The sequence below is a fragment of the Tursiops truncatus genome, chromosome 18 (genome assembly GCF_011762595.2).
Source record: "Tursiops truncatus isolate mTurTru1 chromosome 18, mTurTru1.mat.Y, whole genome shotgun sequence".
Taxonomy (NCBI): Eukaryota; Metazoa; Chordata; class Mammalia; order Artiodactyla; family Delphinidae; genus Tursiops; species Tursiops truncatus.
Genome location: NC_047051.1, coordinates 7,751,991 through 7,776,041, shown reverse-complemented (window position 1 = coordinate 7,776,041; position 24,051 = coordinate 7,751,991). Strand labels below are relative to the sequence as shown.

At 43.8% G+C, this 24,051-nt stretch overlaps 2 long non-coding RNA genes across 3 annotated transcripts in view; one reads left to right on the top strand and one right to left on the bottom strand.

The window, feature by feature from the left end:
* The first annotated feature begins 4,220 nt into the window (after positions 1 to 4,220).
* Positions 4,221 to 24,051, top strand: part of LOC117308808 (uncharacterized) — a 143,134-nt gene continuing 123,303 nt past the window's right edge. Inside the window, exons 1-2 of the long non-coding RNA XR_012327570.1 lie at positions 4,221 to 4,319; positions 22,764 to 22,989. This is a non-coding gene — a long non-coding RNA (uncharacterized lncRNA). The remainder of the gene's footprint in view (positions 4,320 to 22,763; positions 22,990 to 24,051) is intronic.
* Positions 15,069 to 20,964, bottom strand: LOC109550188 (uncharacterized). 2 transcript variants are annotated; one of them, XR_012327566.1, is made up of 5 exons: positions 20,792 to 20,964; positions 20,542 to 20,684; positions 20,041 to 20,121; positions 17,052 to 17,268; positions 15,069 to 16,929 (listed from the first exon to the last, which is right to left on the bottom strand). It is a non-coding gene; the product is annotated as an uncharacterized lncRNA (long non-coding RNA). The 2 variants fall into 2 exon arrangements; XR_012327565.1 differs by having other exon boundaries at positions 20,542 to 20,648.

The following is a 24,051-nucleotide window of genomic DNA, read 5'->3' as shown; positions in this document are numbered from 1 at the left end:
CTGAGTCTGGGCGCCAGGGATGCCTCGCGCAGACTGGAGGTGAAAGGAAAGGTCTCGTGTCAACAAAGAGGTCGGTGCCCAAGTTAAATAGGAGAGGTGCTGCTCTCTTGTCTCAGCACCGGGGGGCCACCCACGACTCAAGCTATTAGTCACTGACAGCATTTATTTGGGCCTGACTCTGAGCTCGGCGGTGTGCTATGCCCTTGGGAAGCCACAGAGGATGTGGCGGACTCGGGCCCTGCCCTCGAGTGGATGATGACCACAGTGAGGATTATCCATTTAGTGGACACTTGCTGTACCAGACACTGAGCTACGTGCTTCTCGACGCCAGCACATTCAATCACAGTAGTCCTAGGTAGACATTATGCTCTTGACTTTACCAGCAGTGAGAGCGCGATTTAGAAAGAACTGCATTGCCTGAGGTCACACAACTAATACATGGAGGGGCTGAGATTCAAACCCAGATGTGTTTGCATCCAAAGCCCATGCCCTTGACATTGGGCTTTGTGGTTGTCTTTGGGGGGCTGAGGGTTCTCAGGGGCAGATGGAGGGTCACCTACATGGTGTCCTCCCTGACGTCTGGGATGCACAGTCAGTGACTGGGCTAAGTGTCACCTTACTCTCAGGTTATCCGGCTCTTGGGGTGTTGACTTAGGGGGCGGCGGGAGGGAGGGTGAAGATAAGGGGGGAGGGGGAGCAAAGATAACCCCCCTTCACTTGCCCACTTCATCCTGGGGGAGGGGCTGTGGAGTCCTGGAAAATGGGTGTGTGTGCTGCTTCCCCTCTTACCCATGTGTGGTCTGGGGAAGCATTTCACTTCCTTAAACCTCAGGTTTCTTCATCAGTAATAGGGAGACAATATCTCCTGTTTCACAGTTTCAGTGAAGATTGGAGACTATATGGGACTCATGCTCCATGGCTTTGCTGTGAAGGCTGAATGGAGATACTGAATCTAAGGTACTCAGAGCACAGAGACACTCGATCAATGGTAACCGTTATAATTACTTTTAGTTAAGTCTCTAGCCTCAGTTTCCTCATCTATGAAAATGGGTCCAATAGCACCTATCTTTCTGGGTTGATGTGAGCACTAAGTGAGATAAAACATTAAAAGCACTCAGGAAAATGACATATAAGATTAAATATGTTACTGAAACAATTATTAACATATTGTTATTTTGTTCATTATAATTATATTATTAAATACTATTAAATATTATTTTATTAAAATTATATTAAATATTAGTTTGTTATAATAACTAGATATTATTATTTACAAATGAAGTAAACATTCTTATATTGTTTCCCTAGATAAAAAGGCTTAGTCTCTTAGAACCAATAAATGAATTCAGCAAAGAAGCAGGATACAAAGTCAACACACAAAAATCAGTTGCATTTCTATACATGACCAAGAAACAATCTGAAAAGTAAATAAATAAAGAAAAAAATGTCATTTACAATAGCATTAAAAATAATAACGTACTTAGAAATTAACTTAACCAAGGAGGTGAAATACCTGTACAATGAAAACTACAAAATATTGTTGAAAGAAATTAAGACATAAATAAATGGAAACACATCCCATGTTCGTGGATTGGAAGACGGTATTGTTAAAATGTCAATACTACCCAAAGTGATCTACAGACTTAATGCAATCTCTATCAAAATCCCAAGGACATTTTTAGCAGAAATAGAAAAACCCATTTTAAAATTCATATGGAATTTCAAGGGACCCCAAATGGCCAAAACAATCTTCAAAAAGAAGAATAAAGCTGGGAGACTCACACCTCCTGATTTCAAAACTGACTGTACAAAGGTAACAGTCATCAAAACAGTGTGGTACCTGGTATAAAGCCAGATAGATAGAACAATGGAATAGAATAGAGAGCCCCCAAATAAACCTTCCCATTTAAGGTCAAATGATTTTTGACAAGGGGTCCAAGACCCTTTTCAATGGGGAAAGGACAGTCTTTTCAACAAATGGTGCTAAGAATATTGGATATCTCTCTACAAAAGAAAAAAGTTGGACTCTTATCTAATACCATGTACGAAAATTAACTCAGAATGGATGAAAGACCTAAATGTAAGACATAAAGCAATATAGCTCTTAGAAGGAAACATAGGAAAAAGCTTCATGACATTGGATTTGGCAATGATTTTTTGGATATGACACCAAAAGCACAGGTAACAAAAGAAAAAATAGACAATTGGACTTCATGAAAACTAAATTTTTTTGTGCATCAAAAGACACCATCCATAGAGTAAAAAGGCAACCTACAGAATGGGGAAAATATTTGCAAATCATTTATCTGATAATGAATTAATATCCAGAGTAAGTAGAAAACTTCTAAGATGCAACAACAAGAAAACCAGATTCAAAAATGGGCAAAAGACTTGAACAGACATCTTTCCAAAGAAAATATACAAATGGCCATAAGCAGGTGAAAAGTTGCTCAACATCACTAATCATTAGGGAAATGCAAATCAAAACCACCATGAGATATCACCTCACACCCATTAGGATAACTACTATCAAAAAAAGAGAAAATAAAAAGTGTTGGTCAGGATATGGAGAAATTGGAACCCTGTGCACTGTTGGTGAAAATGTGGAATGGCAGAGCCACTGTGGAAAACAGTATGGTGGTTCCTCAAAAAATTAAAAATAGAATTACCATATGATCCAGCAATTCCACTTCTGGGTATATACCCAAAAGAATTGAAAGCAGGGTCTTGAAGAGATATTTCTACAGCCATGTTCATAGCAACACTATTCACAATAGTTAAAAGGTAGAAGCAACCCAACTACCCGTCAATGGACAAATGGATAAGCAAACTGTGGTATATATATGTGATGGAATATTATTCGGCCTTAAAAAGGAAGGAAATTCTGCAATATGCTACAACATGGATGAACTTTGAGGATGTTATGCTAAGTGAAATAAGCCAGTCACAAAAAGACAAATACTGTATGATTCCATTTCCATGAGTGATCAGAATCATAAAGTGTAATGGTGGTTGCCAGGGGCTGGGGGGAGGGGAGAATGGGGAGGTATTGTTTACTAGGTACAGAGTTTCAGTTTCAAGAAAAGTTACGGAGATTGATGATGGTGATGGTTGCACAACAATGTGAATGTGTTTAATACCACTGAACGGTACAGTTAAAAATAATTAAGATGGTAAATATCACATTATGTGTATTTTACCACAATTTAAAAAAAAGAAGAGGGTTTCCCTGGTGGCACAGTGGTTAAGAATCTGCCTGCCGATGCGGGGAACATGGGTTTGAGCCCTGGTCCGGGAAGATCCCACATGCCACAGAGCAGCTAAGCCCATGCGCCACAACTACTGAGCCTGCGCTCTAGAGCCCGCGAGCCACAACTACTGAAGCCCGTGCGCCTAGAGCCCGTGCTCTGCAACAAGAGAAGCCACCGCAATGAGAAGCCCACGCACCACAATGAAGAGTAGCCCCCTGCTCGCCGCAACTAGAGAAAGCCCGTGCACAGCAACGAAGACCCAACACAGCCAAAAAAATAAATAATTTTTTAATAAAAGAAGAAGAAGAAAAGAAAAAGCCTCCCAGTGAGCTGACTAATTTCCTAGATTTTAGCCTGGTTGAAATCTCTTGGTCTCTCCCTTTCACTCTCAAATTCTTTCTGTTTGATATGAGGGAAGATATAATAATTCTCAATATGTATAAGGAATAATGAAGCTAAAGTGTTGCAAAGTTGGCAGAAGGAATATGTTTTCAGCTCATTCAGCTTTGCTCACACAATTGCCTTTCTCTCTTAGCTCCTCTCTACAGAGAATGACTTCAGAAGAATTGTCCACATGGTTTTCCAAAGAAGATGGCAGCCTCCCAGCCAAATCCCTTGTGAAAAAGACCACCATATTTTGTTTTGACCTTCAAGATGAGCCAGTACTGCTCTTCCCGGAAGGCCAGGGGAACTTTCACATCTTTCCACCTAATTTGTACAACTTTTGTAATGTTGAAATGTGCATAATTGGGAACTAGGGCTGGCTTTGCATTTTTGGAGTAAAGAGGAGTTTTTCAAAACCCAACGGTCACATAACTTTAAGCAATAAATGCTGCAGCAAACAGGGTTTTAAATTAGAACTGCTGGCTGAAAGGTCAACATTGCATTCTTGGCCAGTGACTTAATTTTCACTTTAATGCAATGAAAATAAACCTTTAGAAGGAAATGCCACCACTTTTCCCCCAAAGATTCTGAAAGCTCTTAGGCACATTCAGAAAGAGCTTCCCAGAACCGTCTTCTTTATATGCAGTAAAGGGGATAGGAATAGACTGGATAATAAATCTACAGGTAAGAATTTCTTTTTAATCTCGTGGTGTCCAGAGGTTTCAGTTTCTAACCACTGCCCTCCAGAGCGTCTTTTAAGCACAGCGAGGCTGACGGCGCTGCTTTATCCTTATTTTACCTGTTGGGCAGGAACATCTTGTCTCTGGATTTAGACCCTGAGCCCCTTGGGGGCAGCAACAAGCCTCACATCTCTCTCTAGCCTTCTCTATGCATCTCCCATGGGGTTATGCTCTTGGGAGCGGCTCAAAGATATTTTCTGATCCAGTGAGTCATGGGAGCTTTTCCTTGGCTACTAAGTCATCAAATGCCTAAAGCAGGGACTGTCGTCCCGGGCTCATGGCTCTCTAAGGGCTGGCTGTTGGGCTTCAGGAGAGGCAGGAACCCCCCGGTTTTATGCAAAAATGCCCAGCGCTCTGTGTCTCCCCTGTTGGGGCTCCATGAATATGAGGAGTGGGTCCTCTGGCTGTCGGCAGAATGGCCACTTGGGAAGGATGAGGCTTGACTCTGTATGTGGGGAGAGCCGCGGTAGGAAGCCCATTTGGCTGTGGGTCCCCGCCGGTGTTCCAATCCAGCACCACCAGCAATGAAACTGACAGATAAGTGGACCCTCTCACGTGTATTTTCCACATGGCTCAGGACTTGCAGGGAGAGGGATGTGATTACCAGCCCCAAGACCTAGCACTGGGCCTGGCACACAGCAGGAGCTCATTAATATTCTTTGAATGAATAAGGGAATGAACGGACCCATGGTCACACCAGCAGAGAGAGAGGGCCATGAAGAACTGGAGCCAGGGCAGAAGAATTGGGAAGAGTGCAGTGGTACAGTGGGGTAAAGTTTTGCAATACTGTATACAAGTTAATAAGGACAGGCCTCAGCGGAGGCGGGGAGGCCATGGGCAATGGGAGGACCTGGCAGCCTGAGGCCACCAGAGGGGGCTGATGGGGAGGGGCACATAAAGCCTGAGGCCACACAGATGAGTGACCAGGCGATGATGTCTGAGCCAGGCGGGGCAGCCAGCTTGCTAGCTGGGTGAAAGAAGCACGGGGAGGGTGGTCTTGAAGGTAGAGGAGTAAAATCAGTGCTGGAAGAGCTGTACCAACAAAGCCCAAGGGGCTCAGCAGGGGAGAGAGTCTTCTAGGTGGACAGTGGGTGAGAAAAGTGGTCCTGGAGGTGATGGGCTGGCCTGGGAGATGGGCGCTTTTTTTTCCCCAGCATTTTATTTAAAAAATTTTTATTGGAGTATTTTTTTTTATATCTTTATTGGAGTATAATTGCTTTGCAATGTTGTGTTAGTTTCTGCTGTACGACAGAGTGAATCAGCTATATGTGTACATATATCCCCATGTCCCCTCCCTCTGGAGCCTCCCTCCCACCCTCCCTGTCCCACCCCGCTAAGTCATCACAAAGCACCGAGCTGATCTCCCTGTGCTATGCGGCTGCTTCCCACTAGCTATCTATTTTACGTTTGGTAGTGTATATATGTTCATGCTACTCTCTCACTTCGTCCCAGCTTACCCTTCCCTCTCCCCTTGTCCTCAAGTCCATTCTCTACATCTGGGTCTTTATTCCTGCCCTGCCCCTAGGTTCTTCAGAACCTTTTTTTTTTTTCTTAGATTCCATATATATGCATTAGCATACGATATTTGTTTTTCTCTTTTTTTTCTTTTATCCAACCATGTCATGGTATTGAAAGAACAAGAGATATTCCCAAAAGGCTGCTTTAGAGAACAGAAACAAAATACCAGAAATACTAACAAATAAGGGCCGAATTATTCCCTTATATAGCCAATAATTCTTTGCAGAGCATATAACTTAACAAAAATAACATGTATTTTCTAATCCCCGGTGGACACTGTTAATCTGATAATTATTTTGCCCCTAACTAGTCTACTGAAGTGTTTATGGAGGCTAAGATGATATTAAAATAATTTCATTGTGAACTTTTTTTTTTACATCTTTATTGGAGTATAATTGCTTTACAATGGTGTGTTAGTTTCTGCTTTATAACAAAGTGAATCAGTTATACATATATGTATGTTCCCATATCTCTTCCCTCTTGCATCTCCCTCCCTCCCACCCTCCCTATTCCACCCCTCCAGGCGGTCACAAAGCACCAAGCTGATCTCCCTGTGCTATGCGGCTGCTTCCCACTAGCTATCTATTTTACCTTTGGTAGTGTATATATGTCCATGCCTCTCTCTTGCTTTGTCACAGCTTACCCTTCCCCCTCCCCATATCCTCAAGTCCATTCTCTAGTAGGTCTGTGTCTTTATTCCTGTCTTACTCCTAGGTTCTTCATGACATTTTTTCCCCTTAAATTCCATATATATGTGTTAGCATATGGTATTTGTCTTTCTCTTTCTGACTTACTTCACTCTGTATGACAGACTCTAGGTCTATCCACTGCATTACAAATAGCTCAATTTCGTTTCTTTTTATGGCTGAGTAATATTCCATTGTATATATGTGCCACATCTTCTTTATCCATTCATCCGATGATGGACACTTAGGTTGTTTCCATCTGCCGGCTATTGTAAATAGAGCTGCAACGAACATTTCGGTACATGATTCTTTTTGAATTATGGTTTTCTCAGGGTATATGCCCAGTAGTGGGATTGCTGGGTCATATGGTAGTTCTATTTGTAGTTTTTTAAGGAACCTCCATACTGTTCTCCATAGTGGCTGTACCAATTCCCATTCCCACCAGCAGTGCAAGAGTGTGCCCTTCTCTCCACACCCTCTCCAGCATTTATTGTTTCTAGAGTGTTTGGTGATGGCCATTCTGACTGGTGTGAGATGGTGTCTCATTCAAGTTTTGATTTGCATTTCTCTAATGATTAATGACATTGAGCATTCTTTCGTGTGTTTGTTGGCAGTCTGTATATCTTCTTTGGAAAAATGTCTATTTAGGTCTTCTGCCCACTTTTGGATTGGGTTGTTTGTTTTTTTGTTATTGAGCTGCATGAGCTGCTTATAAATTTTGCAGATTAATCCTTTGTCAGCTGCTTCATTTGCAAATATTTTCTCCCATTCTGAGGGTTGTCTTTTGGTCTTGTTTATGGTTTGCTTTGCTGTGCAAAAGCTTTGAAGTTTCATTAGGTCCCATTTGTTTATTTTTGTTTTTATTTCCATTTCTCTAGGAAAATTTCTTTCTCTAGGAACATTTCGTTCTCAAGATTACTTTGGCTATTCAGGGTCTTTTGTGTTTCCATACAAATTGTGAAAGTTTTTGTTCTAGTTCTGTGAAAAATGCCAGTGGTAGTTTGATAGGGATTGCATTGAATCTGTAGATTGCTTTGGGTAGTAGAGTCATTTTCACAATGTTGATTCTTTCAATCCAAGAATATGGTATATCTCTCCATCTATTTGTATCATATTTAATTTCTTTCATCAGGGTCTTATAGTTTTCTGCATACAGGTCTTTTGTCTCCTTAGGTACGTTTATTCCTAGATATTTTATTCTTTTTGTTGCAATGGTAAATGGGAGTGTTTTCTTGATTTCACTTTCAGATTTTTCATCATTAGTGTATAGGAATGCCAGAGATTTCTGTGCATTAATTTTGTATCCTGCTACTTTACCAAATTCATTGATTAGCTCTAGTAGTTTTCTGGTAGCATCTTTAGGATTCTCTATGTAGAGTATCATGTCATCTGCAAACAGTGACAGCTTTACTTCTTCTTTTCCGATTTGGATTCCTTTTATTTCCTTTTCTACTCTGACTGCTGTGGCTAAAACTTGCAAAACTATGTTGAATAAGAGTGGTGAGAGTGGGCAACCTTGTCTTTTTCCTGATCTTAGTGGAAATGCTTTCAGTTTTTCACCATTGAGGACGATGTTGGCTGTGGGTTTGTCATATATGGCCTTTATTATGTTGAGGAAAGTTCCCTCTATGCCTACATTCTGCAGGGTTTTTATCATAAATGGGTGTTGAATTTTGTCGAAAGCTTTCTCTGCATCTATTGAGATGATCCTATGGTTTTTCTCCTTCAATTTGTTAATATGGTGTATCACGTTGATTGATTTGCGTATATTGAAGAATCCTTGCATTCCTGGAATAAACCCCACTTGATCGTCATGTATGATCCATTTAATGTGCTGTTGGATTCTGTTTGCTAGTATTTTGTTGAGGATTTTTGTACCTATGTTCATCAGTGATATTGGCCTGTAGTTTTCTTTCTTTGTGACATCTCTGTCTGGTTTTGGTTTCAGGGTTATGGTGGCCTCGTAGAATGAGTTTGGGAGTGTTCCTCCCTCTGCTATAGTTTGGAATAGTTTGAGAAGGATAGGTGTTAGCTCTTCTCTAAATGTTTGATAGAAGTCACCTGTGAAGCCATCTGGTCCTGGGCTTTTGTTTGTTGGAAGATTTTTAATCACAGTTTCAATTTCAGTGCTTGTGATTGGTCTGTTCATATTTTCTATTTCTTCCTGATTCAGCCTGGGCACGTTGTGCATTTCTAAGAATTTGTCCATTTCTTCCAGGTTGTCCATTTTATTGGCATAGAGCTGCTTGTAGTAATCTCTCATGATCTTTTGTATTTCTGCAGTGTCAGTTGTTACTTCTCCTTTTTCACTTCTAATTCTATTGATTTGAGTCTTCTCCCTTTTTTTATTGATGAGTCTGGCTAATGGTTTATCAATTTTGTTTACCTTCTCAAAGAACCAGCTTTTAGTTTTATTGATCTTTGCTATCGTTTCCTTCATTTCTTTTTCATTTATTTCTGATCTGATTTTTATGATTTCTTTCCTTCTGCTAACTTTGGGGTTTTTTTGTTCTTCTTTCTCTAATTGCTTTAGGTACAAGGTTAGGTTGTTTATTCGAGATGTTTCCTGTTTCATAAGGTAGGATTGTATTGCTATAAACTTCCCTCTTAGAACTGCTTTTGCTGCATCCCATAGATTTTGGGTCGTCATGTCTCCATTGTCATTTGTTTCTAGGTATCTTTTTATTTCTTCTTTGATTTCTTCAGTGATCACTTCGCTATTAAGTAGTGTATTGTTTAGCCTCCATGTGTTTGTATTTTTTGCAGATCTTTTCCTATAATTGATATCTAGTCTTATAGTGTTGTGCTTGGAAAAGATACTTGATACCATTTCAATTTTCTTAAATTTACCAAGGCTTGATTTGTGACCCAAGATATGATCTATCCTGGAGAATGTTCCATGAGCACTTGAGAAAAATGTGTATTCTGTTGTTTTTGGATGGAATGTCCTATAAATATCAATTAAGTCCATCTTGTTTAATGTATCATTTAAAGCTTGTGTCTCCTTATTTATTTTCATTTTGGATGATGTGTCCATTGGTGAAAGTGGGGTGTTAAAGTCCCCTACTATGAATGTGTTACTGTCGATTTTGCCTTTTATGGCTGTTAGTACTTGCCTTATGTATTGAGCTGCTCCTATGTTGGGTGCATAAATATTTACAATTGTTATATCTTCTTCTTGGATTGATCCCTTGATCATTATGTAGTGTCCTTCTTTGTCTTTTCTAATAGTCTTTATTTTAAAGTCTATTTTGTCTGATATGAGAATTGCTACTCCAGCTTTCTTTTGGTTTCCATTTGCATGAAATATCTTTTTCCATCCCCTCACTTTCAGTCTGTATGTGTCTCTAGGTCCGAAGTGGGTCTCTTGTAGACAGCAAATATATGGGTCTTGTTTTTATATCCATTCAGCCAATCTGTGTCTTTTGGTGGGAGCATTTAGTCCATTTACATTTAAGGTAATTATCGATATGTATGTTCCTATTCCCATTTTCTTAATTGTTTTGGGTTTGTTATTGTAGGTCTTTTCCTCCTCTTGTGTTTCTTGCCTAGAGAAGTTCCTTTAGCAGTTGTTGTAAAGCTGGTTTGGTGGTGCTGAACTCTCTCAGCTTTTGCTTGTCTGTAAAGGTTTTAATTTCTCCATCAAATCTGAATGAGATCCTTGCTGGGTAGAGTAATTTGGTTGCAGGTTTTTCTCCTTCATCACTTTAAATATGTCCTGCCAGTCCCTTCTGGCTTGCAGAGTTTCTGCTGAAAGATCAGCTGTTAACCTTTTGGGGATTCCCTTGTATGTTGTTGTTTTTCCCTTGCTGCTTTTAATATTTTTTCTTTGAATCTAAGTTTTGATAGTTTGATTAATATGAGTCTTGGCGTGTTTCTCCTTGGTTTTTACTTGTATAGGACTCTCTGTGTGCGCTTCCTGGACTTGATAGACTATGTCCTTTTCCATATTAGGGAAGTTTTCAACTATAATCTCTTCAAATATTTTCTCAGTCCCTTTCTTTTTCTCTTCTTCTGGCACCCCTATAATTCGAATGTTGGTGCATTTGATGTTGTTCCAGAAGTTCTGAGACTGTCCTCAGTTCTTTTCATTCTTTTTTCTTTATTCTGCTCTGCAGTAGTTATTTCCACTGTTTTATCTTCCAAGTCACTTATCCATTCTTCTGCCTCAGTTATTCTGTTATTGATTCCTTCTAGAGAATTTTTAATTTCATTTATTGTGTTGCTCATCATTGTTTGTTTGCTCTTTAGTTCTTCTAGGTCCTTGTTAAATGTTTCTTGCATTTTTTCTACTCTATTTCCAAGATTTTGGATCATCTTTACTATCATTATTCTGAATTCTTTTTCAGGTAGACTTCCTATTTCCTCTTCATTTGTTAGGTCTGGTGGGTTTTTATATTGCTCCTTCATCTGCTGTGCGTTTTTCTGTCTTTTCATTTTGCTTATCTTACTGTGTTTGGGGTCTCCTTTTTGCAGGTTGCAGGTTCGTAGTTCCCGTTGTTTTTGGTGTCTGTCCCCAGTGGTTAAGGCTGGTTCAGTGGGTTGTGTAGGCTTCCTGGTGGAGGGGACTAGTGCCTGTGTTCTGGTGGATGAGGCTGGATCTTGTCTTTCTGGTGGGCAGGTCCACGTCTGGTGGTGTGTTTTGGAGTGCCTGTGGACTTATTATGATTTTAGGCAGACTCTCTGCTAATGGGTGGGGTTGTGTTCCTGTCTTGCTAGTTGTTTGGCATAGGATGTCCAGCACTGTAGTTTGCTGGTCGTTGAGTGAAGCTGGGTGCTGGTGTTGAGATGGAGATCTCTGGGATATTTTCACCGTTTGATATTATGTGGAGCTGGGAGGTCTCTTGTGGACCAGTGTCCTGAGCTTGGGTCTCCCACCTCAGAGGCACAGCCCTGACTCCTGGCTGCTGCACCAAGAGCCTTTCATCCACACGGCTCAGAATAAAAGGGAGAAAAAGCAGAAAGAAAGAATTAGTAGAAGTAGAAAGAGAGAAAGAAAGAAAGAAAGGAGGGAGGGAGGGAGGGAGGGAGGAAGGAAGGAAGGAGAGAAGGAAGGAAAAAAGAGAGAAAGAAGATAAAGTAAAATAAAATAAAGTAAGGTAAAAATATAATAAAGTTATTAAAATAAAAAAGTAATTATTAAGAGAAAAAAATTAAAAAAACAAAAAAAAAACTGGATGGATAGAACCCTAGGACAAATGGTGGAAGAAAAGCTATACAGACAAAATCTCACACAGAAGCATCCGCATACACACTCACAAAAAGAGGAAAAGGGGAAAAAATCATAAATCTTGCTCTCAAAGTCCACCTCCTCAATTTGGGATGATTAGTTGTCTATTCAGGTATTCCACCGATGCAGGGACATCAAGTTGATTGTGGAGCTTTAATTCGCTGCTTCTGAGGCTGCAGGGAGATATTTCCCTTTCTCTTCTTTGTTCTCACAGCTCTCAGGGGCTCAGCTTTGGATTTGGCCCCGCCTCTGCGTGTAGGTCTCTGGAGGGCGTCTGTTCTTCGCTCAGACAGGATGGGGTTAAAGGAGCAGGTGATTGGGGGCTCTGGCTCACTCAGGCTGCAGAGAGGGAGGGGCATGGAGGGCGGGGCGAGCCTTTGGCGGCAGAGGCAGCGTGACGTTGCGCCGGCGTGACGCTGCGCCGTCGTGACGTTGCACCAGCCTGAGGCGCACCGTGCGTCCTTCCGGGGAAGTTGTCCCTGGATCCCGGGACCCTGGCAGTGGCGGGCTGCACAGGCTCCCTGGAGGGGGGATGTGGATAGGGACCTGCGCTCGCACACAGGCTTCTGGCGGCGGCAGCAGCAGCCTTAGCGTCTCCCGCCCGTGTCTGGGTTCCACGCTTTTAGCCGCAGCACGCGCCCGTCTCTGGAGCTCCTTTAAGCAGCGCTCTGAATCCCCTCTCCTCGCGCAGCAGGAAACAAAGAGGTAAGAAAAAGTCTCTTGCCTCTTCGGCAGGTCCTGACTTTTCCCCGGACTCCCTCCCGGCTAGCCGTGGCGCACTAGCCCCCTTCAGGCTGTGTTCACGCCGCGAACCCCAGTCCTCTCCCTGCGATCCGACCGATGCCCGAGCCTCAGCTCCCAGCCCCGCCCGCCCCGGCGGGGGAGCAGACAAGCCTCTCGGGCTGGTGAGTGCCGGTCGGCACGATCCTCTGTGCGGGAATCTCTCTGCTTTGCCCACCGCACCCCTGTTGCTGTGCTCTCCTCCGCGGCTCCGAAGCTTCCCCCCTCCGCCACCCGCAGTCTCCGCCCGCGAAGGGGCTTCTAGTGTGTGGGAACGTTTCCTCCTTCACGGCTCCCTCCCACTGGTGCAGGTCCCATCCCTGTTCTCTTGTCTCTGTTTATTCATTTTTCTTTTGCCCTACCCAGGTACGTGGGGGGTTTCTTGCCTTTTGGGAGGTCTGAGGTCTTCTGCCAGCGTTCAGTAGGTGTTCTGTAGGAGTTGTTCCACGTGTAGATGTATTTCTGGTGTATCTGTGGGGAGGAAGGTGATCTCCGCGTCTTACTCTTCCGCCATCTTCCCGGAAGCCTCTGTTTTTCTCTTTCTGACTTACTTCATTCTGTATGACAGACTCTATGTCCATCCAACTCACTGCAGATAACTCAATTTCGTTTCTTTTTATACCTGAGTAATATTCCATTGTGTGTATGTGCCACATCTTCTTCATCCATTCATCTGTTGATGGACATTTAGGTTGCTTCCATGTCCTGGCTATTGTAAATAGAGCTGCAATGAATATTGTGGTACATGACTCTTTTTGAATTATGGTTTTCTCAGGGTATATGCCCAGTAGTGGGATTGCTGGGTCATACGGTAGTTCTATTTTTATTTTTTTAAGGAACTCCATACTGTTCTCCATAGTGTGTTGGAGTATAGTTGATTTACAGTGTTGTGTTAGTTTCAGGTGAATGTGAGATGGGCTTTGATGGATGGGTGCCTGGAGATGTGGACTGAGCTAGTTGAACCCTCAAGCGCCCCCCCCCCCCCCCCCCCCCCCCCAGCTCTGGCAATCTCCATCTGACAAGTTATGCCTGAAACTAGGCCAATCCCTTATAACCGGGAAGCAGTCCAGAACTGAGTTTCCTTTAGACAACATGCCAGGAGTCAGAGGCTGCGGGCCTGGGCAGAGTGGCTGTGGAGGCCGCGCTGCCCCTACGTTCTCTATATTCTGTGCCATTACAGGGGCTGGGGGTATTCAGCTTGCAGTGCATGTGCCCTGAGATGACATTCCAAATGATAATCTCCCCGTCGTAGCTGGAGGTGGCAAGGAGAATAGGCGGGCATTGAGCTACACAGAGGATGTCCTCCTTTTGCCCGTGGTTCTGGGAAAGAGAGAGAGAGAGGGACAGAGAGGGACAGAGTAAGAAATCCAGTCCCCAGTCACCCACAGCTCGCTCCCCTTCATTGGATGCCTAAGACAGAGGAGACAGAGGGGCCCCTCCTGTGGCTGCCCCCCATTAAGGACTCTTGCGGAACCTGGTGGCCCGGCCCAGTCCTGGGGGTCAGGGGCATCCCTCCAGGTAGGAGTCTGCTTGCAGGTCAGCCAGAGAGGTGCTGCATCTCCTTGGGTCAGTTTTATCACCTTCCCCAGGGAGGTGTTACTCCTAGCAGCTTCCTTACCTCCCCATAATGCTGGCAAGGAGGTTATTCACAAGGAACCCTCTTCGGGGCTGAAATCTTGATGGTAATGTGACAATGGAACCCAAGCATTGGCCAAGGGGGTCTGGCCTCCCAAGAGCCCCAGGTCTAAATTCCAGGGTGTGGAGTCCCTCAACTCAATTCCTCCAGGGCTGCCCCGCACTGTGGCTTACAAGTGCTGTTAGGAATTGGAATTGCCTATTCTCCTTGAAAGGAGGATTTAGGAATATGGATCCTTAAGAAAGATAAGAAACGAAATGAAAATGTTTTTGTTTTTGAGACCAGTGCTGCAGAGTTCAAAGAGTCCCTGGCCATTATCCTTTCAACTTTCTCACCGGGGTACAGTTTCTTTGTGAAAAGAATTGGTTTTTCCCAGGGCTGTAAAGATCTTTCTCCCTTGCCCTCAGGTACTTCCCACAGAGAGTCCCTTGAGGACCTATCCGTGGTCACCTAAGAAGCCCCTTCTGCTTGAAAGCAGCTGGGAGGACGGTGGGTAGGACAGTTGGAAAAGAGCAGGTCAGTGGCCCTCTCCTCCCCACGATCTTCTGCCTCCTTCTGAAATCTGTGAGCGCTTGTGTCTGGGCTTCTCCTTCCCTGGCCCCACTGCCTGCGGAATGAAGTTTACGTGCCTTGGCATGGCTTTCAGGTTCTGATTAGCTTTCCAAGCTCACTTCCCTCCTGTACGTGGTCCTCCAGCCCCTCAAAATATTCATAGTCCTTCCAAACAACATGCTTCTCAGACTTGGTTCACGCTCTCCTCCTTTCCCCTCATCTAGACTGCCTTTCCCTACCTTGGCCTCCCAGAAAAATCCTAGTAATCTTTTAATATCCTGTACAGTGTTAGAGCAAAAGTTAGTAGTTCCCACCTCTAGGTTTCTCCAGCATTTTATATTATTATTAAAACATTATTACATTAACTAATACATTATTATATCATCTGTTGCATCGTATGATGATTACTTCCTTAGTTTATCTCCTTGCCAGTCTGTGAGATTCTGGGCCGGGAATCACATTTTATTCATGTTTGTATTTTCTGTGCCTACCCACTAAGGATGGCACTATGTCAGTGCTTGATAAATAGGGGGTTGAAAGAATTGATAAGTGACTGAAAAAACATTTGAATGAACTAACACTTCACTGACTCTTGCATGACTTCTGCCCTTGCAATGGCCATGGCTTTCCTGGGGACATTTTCTGCAAATTCTGTTCTTTCACTCAACAATCACTCATCCAGGGCTTCCCTGGTGGCGCAGTGGTTGACAGTCCGCCTGCCGATGCAGGGGACACGGGTTCGTGCCCCAGTCTGGGAGGATCCCACATGCCGTGGAGCGACTGGGCCCGTGAGCTGTGGCCACTGAGCCTGCGCGTCCGGAGCCTGTGCTCCACAACAGGAGAGGCCGCAACAGTGAGAGGCCCGCGTACCGCAAAAAAACAAAAAAACAATCACTCATCTGCAAACTCCATGAAGGCAGGGATCGTGTGATGACCACTTTGCTCGTCACTGATGTTCAGTGAACAGCACAGGCTGGGCCCATATTTGACACATGCTGGTTGAATGGAAGCGTATTAGTTGGGCAGCTACTATAAACCAGGCCCTGAGCTACATCCCAGGAATACAGTGGAGAAAACAGACAAGGTCTGTCTTCATTGAGTTTGTATTCTAGTGACTTGTGGCTTTTGGAATATTTACAGAGGCATAAGGTACGGCTAGGTGGTGGGAAATGGTTGTGCACAATGACCTTCCTTTCTTACTGCTTGTCTTCATGGCTTGACATCCAGACAGTTTTGAGGGAGATCATTCAACCCTGGGAAGCTGTAGAAATTTGGGGGCTAATAAGAATCGCAAGAAGTCCCCTGGTTATGAGCCCCTAACAAGCCACAGGGCAGCAGGAATGTCATCTGCTAGGTTCCCTGGCCACCCAAGGATGGCAGAGTGAATACATACAGTTTTGCATGCCAAGCAGAAGAGGAAGTGGATGCTTCTTTGAAGAAAGTCACATGCGTCACATCCTGGGCTGCCATTCCTACACTACAGGGCTCCAGGCTGAGCTCAAGGAGAACTGTGGGGATTTCCTCCTCGGCCTCCTGCCCCAGCCTGAACAAAGGCCATCACTCTTCCTGGAGCAGAGGCAGCTGCCTGGAGCTCAGTGCTCCTTACTCTACCTGGACCCCAATCATGAATCCCCCCACAGCAGAGGCTCTTGAGATGCTGTGACCACCCTAGGCAGGCCCAGAAGAATAGGGGTGAGCCCCAGGAGTGAAGGACATCCCCATCAAGTGTCACTGTTTGGGTGGAGAGTCGGACAGTGGACCAGGGCTCACCACGTCATCCTGCCAGTGTGGCTATGGCTTCCGGAAGTGGTGAAAGTCACAAGGTGTGTCCTGTATCCAAAGCCAAACAGGAGATGTTGTACAAGCAGTAAAATGAGCTGCCAACACACTCACAATTTCAGAGAGAGGCGCTGGCACATTTTACAGCCCTACCCCTCACCCCATCCGTGATGCAGATTTTTGAAATGTCAAAGCAAATTCCCCGAGTGCCAGTGGGAATAAACAGCAGTCCACTCCTGACGTTTGGGTGATTGCGTTTCAGCAAATCATATGCCAGCTGACAAGCTCTTCGCGGATGGTCTGCGTAGTTTCGCCTCTGTAATAAGACCCGTAGCGATGCATGAGCTAAAACAAAAGCCGTCAGCCCAGGAACCTGTAATACCAAAGGACAAATTCAACGCCAGGACCTCTCAGGCAGTCATGTCTCAAATCATCTGAGGGTGCTAGGCTTAGGCTCTGACATACAGCATACTTTCAAATGAATAACGAACCTACCATGTTTAAAGGCTTTGGAAATCCAGGACCACCCAGCAGAGCAAGCAGGGAACATAAAATGCCACAGGTAGATTTAAAACGTAGTTGTAGTCAGCATTTTCATCTTCCCCTGTCTCTTAATCCCTTTTCCCATCTCTAAGCCGTAAAAAAAGATTTCTTTTTTCCACAGAGATGCTTATGGATGGCATTTCATCTCCTCTTCCCATTTAGACAGGGACTACGGCATAAAGACAAGGTGGGAGGAAAATCCAGTAAGTGAAATATTTCTCTAAGTTCTGTGAGATGCTCTAGAAAATTAATATAACCCAAGGAGGGCGTTGTTGGAACCTCTGATCTATAGCCAGTTGGACAGGACTTGCAAATGGTGTCTGCGGGGCAGGGCAGAGGGGAGGGGGGCAGGAGTCTTGTGTCTTGTAGAACTGAACCCTGACCCCATGGAATCTGATGCTCTCTCCAGGTAGATAGAGTCAGAATTGAGTGGAATTGTAGGGTACCAGCTGGTGTCGGAGAATTGCTTGTTGGTGTGGGAAAAACCTCCACGTGTCGGAATTGGGTACAGAGTCATTACACTTCTTCCCATAGAAAAGAATTTAAAAAACTGAAACAAATACTAAAAAGGTTTTTTAAAGGGGGGGGAGGAAAGAAAGATGGGAGGGAAAGGGGGAGAGAGGGAAGGAGGAAACTCTTTTGCCCATATCATTGCTTAGCTTATACCAGATAGAGGTATAAAGAATTTCTCCAAAATCTGTTTTTAGTGAGAAAAGAGTCAACAGGGCATGGGGGTGGGGAGAAGCATGTCAGTCTGAAGCAGGGTTTTGAAATATCATAATTTTGTACATTTCACTTACAAAGTACACATTTATTCTTCTATCCCATCCAACAGCTATGATACACCTAGAACAATACAGACTATTACATTTTAGCTTTTTACATTTACTTTAGCTTATCATCTGTTTAATTTTTGCATAGAATCAGTACTGTGGCCTCATTTTGCTGTGTCGGTGTGATAAATGAAGAGAACAAGAAAATCACCGCTTCTGTTTTTTAGGAAGAGCAAGATAAAATGTGATTTGATAAACTAGGCTCAGTTTTTTAAGTGGTTCTTAAAGGATTAGGGAGCAGAAACAGGATACCCTGGTTTGTTTTCATGGTCTGCTCAGAGCAGCTTGCCTTCCGGAGGATTATTTGATCCCGAGAGCATGGCTGAACCACGGAGGCAAGGGCACAAACAGAAACTGATCAAGGATTGTTTTTAACATTTTCATGTTCAGGAGAGAATTTATTGGATTTTTATTCTTTGACTTACGGCTGCTGAATTTAACTACCCTAGCTTGTGATTTATCCCTAATAAAGCATTCGGTGGAGAGATACCCTGTTTCCTATCTCTACCTCTAAACCATTATCAAAATGTGCAGAGAATTGTTTCCAATATTCTGGAAGAGGCTAGTTGCCTAAATTACCATCAGGGAGCAGCCACAGTTTGGGGAATTCTTTGACACATTTGCTTCTGGAAAATTCCCTTTAGTATCTTGGTGTCCTCTTCCAGGACAAAGTTCGTATCAAAAAATATGTCCCACTAAATCTCCAAGATGACCCTCATATTCAAGCTGACTAGAACTCACTTATTTTGGCTTAACTTCAAGTAGGTATAATCATAGACTTCACTTTGCTCTTCATCTAGAAAGATAATATTATCAACTTAGAGTAAGCATTTTTCTTTATTAGTTCTTGAGTCAGTTTACGTATATTGACTTAACCCAACTGATGACTGGAGAAACTTCAGCACTTACTTTTTAGTTTTCAGACCACAGTTAGGTGTCTTTCAAGCCATCAAAACACAGCTGATGCCACTCTCACTGCCCTAAAAGGCTGATGAAACCCTCGCTCAGCTATGGGAAGAGGCTCACCTTCTTCCTGACAGGACCCTGCACAGTTCCTGGCCCTTACTGACCGAGTGAATGAGCAGAAGAATGCATGAGGTCAAAGGCAGAACTAGGAATCACACACTCATTACTCTGCGTCATTTTTTTTTTTTTTTGGCAGAGCCGTTAGGCGTGCGGGATCTTAGTTACCAGACCAGGGATCCAACCCGTGCCCCCTGCAGTGGAAGCATGGAGTCTTAACCACTGGACCACCAGGGAAGTCCCTACTCTGAGTAATTTGTTTTTTAAGTAGTTATGTATTCATTATTTTATTTATTTATTTTTGGCTGTGTTGGGTCTTCGTTTCTGCGCGAGGGCCTTCTCTAGTTGTGGCAAGCGGGGGCCACTCTTCATCGCGGTGCGCGGGCCTCTCACTATCGTGGCCTCTCCTGTCGCGGAGCACAGGCTCCAGACGCGCAGGCTCAGTAGTTGTGGCTCACGGGCCTAGTTGCTTCGCGGCATGTGGGATCCTCCCACACCAGGGCTCGAACCTGTGTCCCCTGCATTGGCAGGCAGACTCCCAACCACCGCGCCACCAGGGAAGCCCACCTACTCTGAGTAATTTTTATCTTATTTACTTGGACTTCATTTGTACTGATAGTTGAAGAAAGTTTGCCTCTGATCTTCTCCATAGTTTCACAGGCCAGAACTGCGGAAATTTTACCAAGAACAGACACAGCACATGAACAAATGGAATAAGCAGCCTTGAAAAAAATCACAATGACACACAAAAGAGAGTAGCTTTTAGTTCATCCAGACTTTGTGATGTTTGACTTATGTGATTTTTAAAATGTTTTAAAAAGCTAAACTCTTTTAAGAAATGAGGCCTATACCACGCAGTGAGGGAACAAATGCATGGGCTATAGATGGGAGAACAAACATGTATATAATGTGTGTCCTTCCTACATAGAAGTTTAGAGTCACTGGCAATGAAATGCCAGAGAAAAAGGATGTAGGACTGTTACATGCATCCTAGATTTTATCTCATTTGATTTCTTCTACACTTACTACAAATGCCTAATCTTGCATTATTATTTTATGGGGACCTTTGGTAGGAGGTGACTCACCATGTTTCAAGGTGTGAAGACAAGGTCCGTTGTTGTAGCTCCCATATTTTCAGACAGCCATCTCTGCCTCCAGTAACTAGACTAGGAAACAGAGACCCTCGTCACGACTGCATGTCAGGGGTCACCCTGCCTAATGGTAAAAGATTCTGGCGGGACTTCCATGGTGGCACAGTGGTTAAGAATCCACCTGCCAATGCAGGGGACACGGGTTCGAGCCCTGATCGGGGAAGATCCCACGTGCCGCAGAGCAACTAAGCCCGTGCACCACAACTACTGAGCCCGCGTGCCACAACTACTGAAGCCCACACACCTAGAGCCCACACTCCGCAACAAGAGAAGCCACCACAATGAGAAGCCCGCACACCACAACGAGGAGAAGCCCTCACTCGCCACAACTAGAGAAAGCCCGCGCACAGCAACGAAGACCCAATGCAGCCAAAAATAAATAAATAAAATAAATAAATAAAATTAAAAAAAAAAGATTCTGGAGAAGGCACATACCCTCTTCCACTGGAGTCAAAGGTCAGACAACGGATTCCAGCATTGCCATGAGCCTCAATAAAATCGGACAACAGTATTCCTGTTTCAACGTCCCATACTTTCACCACCTGTATCAGGAAGTTGGAAAAAGTAGCCTGGAGACACTGGCCATCAAATTAAAGAGAATTTGCATTTAGAGGTCTAGTGTCATAGATATGAAAGATGAAAGTTTACCCCAGAAGTTTCCGTACTTTGAATACAAGTTGGTTACCTGAGTGTATTCATTAGCTAGGGCTGCAATAAGAAAATACCATAGACTGGGGAGCTCAAACAACACACATTGATTTTCTCATAGTTCTGGAGGCTGGACGTCCACGATCAAGTTGCCAGCAGGGTTTGGTCTCTTCTGAGGCGTCTCTCCTTGGCTTGCGGATGGCCGCCTTCTCACCGTGTTCTCACAAGCTCTTTCCTCTGTGCCTGTGCAACCCAGCATCTCTTTATGTGTCTACATTTCCTCTGGCTCTAACAAAACCAGTCAGACTGGATTAGGGCCCACCCTAACAGCTTCATTTTAAGTTGATGACCTCTTTAAAGACTCCATCTCCAAATACAGACACATTCTGAGGTACTGGGCGTTAGGACTTCAACACATGAATTTGGGGGAAACACAATTCAGTCTATAGCACTCTCTGAGAAGATTAGAAAATTTAGAAATATTGGATGAAAATCTCCTGGCCACCTAGACTCAGAGAAGATAGGTGTGGATTGAATTTTGAGCAGCAAAATTTATTCACCATCAAAGCAAAGCTGAATGGATAGATGACCCATTTTCTGGGGAGGCTATTTAAACCCTCAGCTTTAAGACTTCGCTCGGTCCAACTCGTTCCAGTCTTGTAGTTACTTTCTTTTAGCTCCAACCTTTGAGCAGCTTTTGAATGAGAATCATCTTTAAAGGGACGTGAATAGCATCTGTCATGACTGGTTGGGGTAGGTGCCCCCTGCCCCCCCAGGAAGGACGTCCTCTGGGGCAGACTTTCTGGATCCTGCACCCAGAGGCAGTGACAGTGTCAGAGGAGAAACGCTTGAGGACAGCACTCTTTCTCAGGACTATTGAACGGTCCTTCTAGCCTGCCACTTTGTAAAAAGGACTGCCCCATTGACATCAGAGAAACTTCTGGGTCTCCAAGCCAAAAACCAGACAGCACTGTTGTTGGCTGCAAGTTGCTGAGATCAGTAGGGTGCACTTTGCTTCCTTTCCTCTGTCCTTCTGTAAGGCCAGCGTTCCCAGGGGTGTGTACAGCTCAGGGGCGTTCATCTGTTCTTCTGAGTATTTCAATAAACCCTTAGTGTTACTTTAGTGGTTTTAATCTTTACTTTACTTTAGTGGTTTCAATCTTTGCAAATATCCCAAAGTTCCATAACATGCAGTGATTTGTGATATGGTTGAGATCCAGAATTGATTTAAGTACCTGATGGCGTGGACGAATGAGCAGACAGAGCATGAGCTGGGCGGACAGCAAAGGATCAACACCTGAGGGAGGACCTGCCTTGCTGCTGTGTGATTAAACACAGCTTTTTTTAAAATTTTTTTTTTTAATTTCCCCAAGAAAGCCACTTGCTACTGCTGGTAATGGAAGTGAAAAGATTGAAGACTGAAGTCAGCAAGGGAAACCTCTCTGAAAATGACTTTAGGGTTCTATGTACAGAATCAAGAAAAGTCTAGAGGTGCTGTGTATACTTTCCAGGTATACCTACCTCACTTACATTTTGTGGAGGGAATTTCATACCACAGCAGGGCTCCTTTAAGAATTTCACTGTCCCAGGGACTTCCCTGGTGGTCCAGTGGTTAAGACTCCGTGCTCCCAGTGCAGGGGGCCCGGGTTCTATCCCTGGTTAGGGAACTAGATCCCGCATGCCGCAACTAAGACCCAGCGGAGCCAAATAAATAAATAAATATTAAAAAAAAGAAAAAAAGAATTTCACTGCCCCATGTTGTTCTTCCTTTTGGAGATCCCATCTATTTAAATATATTAAAATGCAACCATGTCCCCAATTAAATATAATAGAATTTTGCTAGCAAATTTTAAAATAATTTAAAGAATACAGTTTTAAGCTCAGTTGATAAAAAATTGTTATTCTTATAAACTTTGGTATTACATATAACTATGTGTGTGTTAAGTTGCAGCTCATAAGTAATGTGCTGTAAACATTTAATTGAGCATTTATTAATTTTCATTTTACAGTTTACAAGGATTTTCAGAGGCAAAGTCGGTGGTCCCTAGCACTCTGCTTATACAACTGAATGAACACAGTGTGGTATAGTGGTATTCGTAAATTCAGGCTTCATCGAGATCTTGGACTATATTCTCTCCTCCACAAATATCAAGTGTAATGTGGTTTGGATGTCATGAATTGTGACGGCCGGCATGATGATGATCCAGAGATTTCACACAGCAACAGATCTGCAAGGTGAGCGAACACTCAAATCAATAATTTAATTCAGTAAGTATTGGAGAGTTTATTACCAGCATGTGCCTAATACAGTGTAATAGCTGTGAGGGTGTTTATATCTCAATTCAACACCTACCTACCACCCACCGCTGGGGGAGACGTGCATATCAAAATAATGCTATTGAGGGAGACAGACTGTGTTACCATGGAATTAGGAGCCCAGATGCTAACGGAGCCATTCATTCTGCCTGGGTGTGGGAGGGGATCTAGGATGCTTTCTTAGAGGAGCTGGTATCTGAGTTGTGCCTTAAAGAATAAGAACGGTTTTGAGAGATCAAGAAGAGGGAAACATAGATGCTCTGATCCCTGCTCTCAAGTGCCTGCAGAAATTGTTTAGAGGCGAGGCTCACACAGGTGAAACAGAGCAGGGCAGGTAAGAACACACCCCAGCAGCCATGGGAGGCACTAACTGTGAGTCATCAGGAAGTGGGAGGTGCCTGCATGAGTCAGGGCGGTGAAGGCAAGTGTTTCCTGGCACAGAGAGGACTTGAGTTTGACCTTGAAGGATTGCTCAGGTGTATGTAAGAAAAGAGGAGGAATGGGGAGGGGGAAGGGTAAGCTGTGACAAAGCGAGAGAGTGGCATGGACATATATACACTACCAAACATAAAATAGATAGCTAGTGGGAAGCAGCCGCATAGCACAGGGAGATCAGCTCGGTGCTTTGTGACCCCCTAGAGGGGTGGGATATGGAGGGTGGGAGGGAGGGAGATGCAAGAGGGAAGAGATACGGGAACATACATATATGTATAACTGATTCACTTTGTTATAAAGCAGAAACTAACACACCATTGTAAAGCAATTATACTCCAATAAAGATGTAAAAAAAAAAAAATAGAAAAAAGAAAGGAGGAAGCAGGAAATTCTGGGGTGGAGATGAGAAAAGGTTGCACAGAGCCAGGGGCAGGAATGTGCAGGATGCTGAGTAGGTGAGGAGGTTGGCTTCCTTGGACTCAGAGGTGACTCTGATAAATTTGGAGGATAAATGCTTCTTTACAAGTTTGAACCCAAACTATGCAG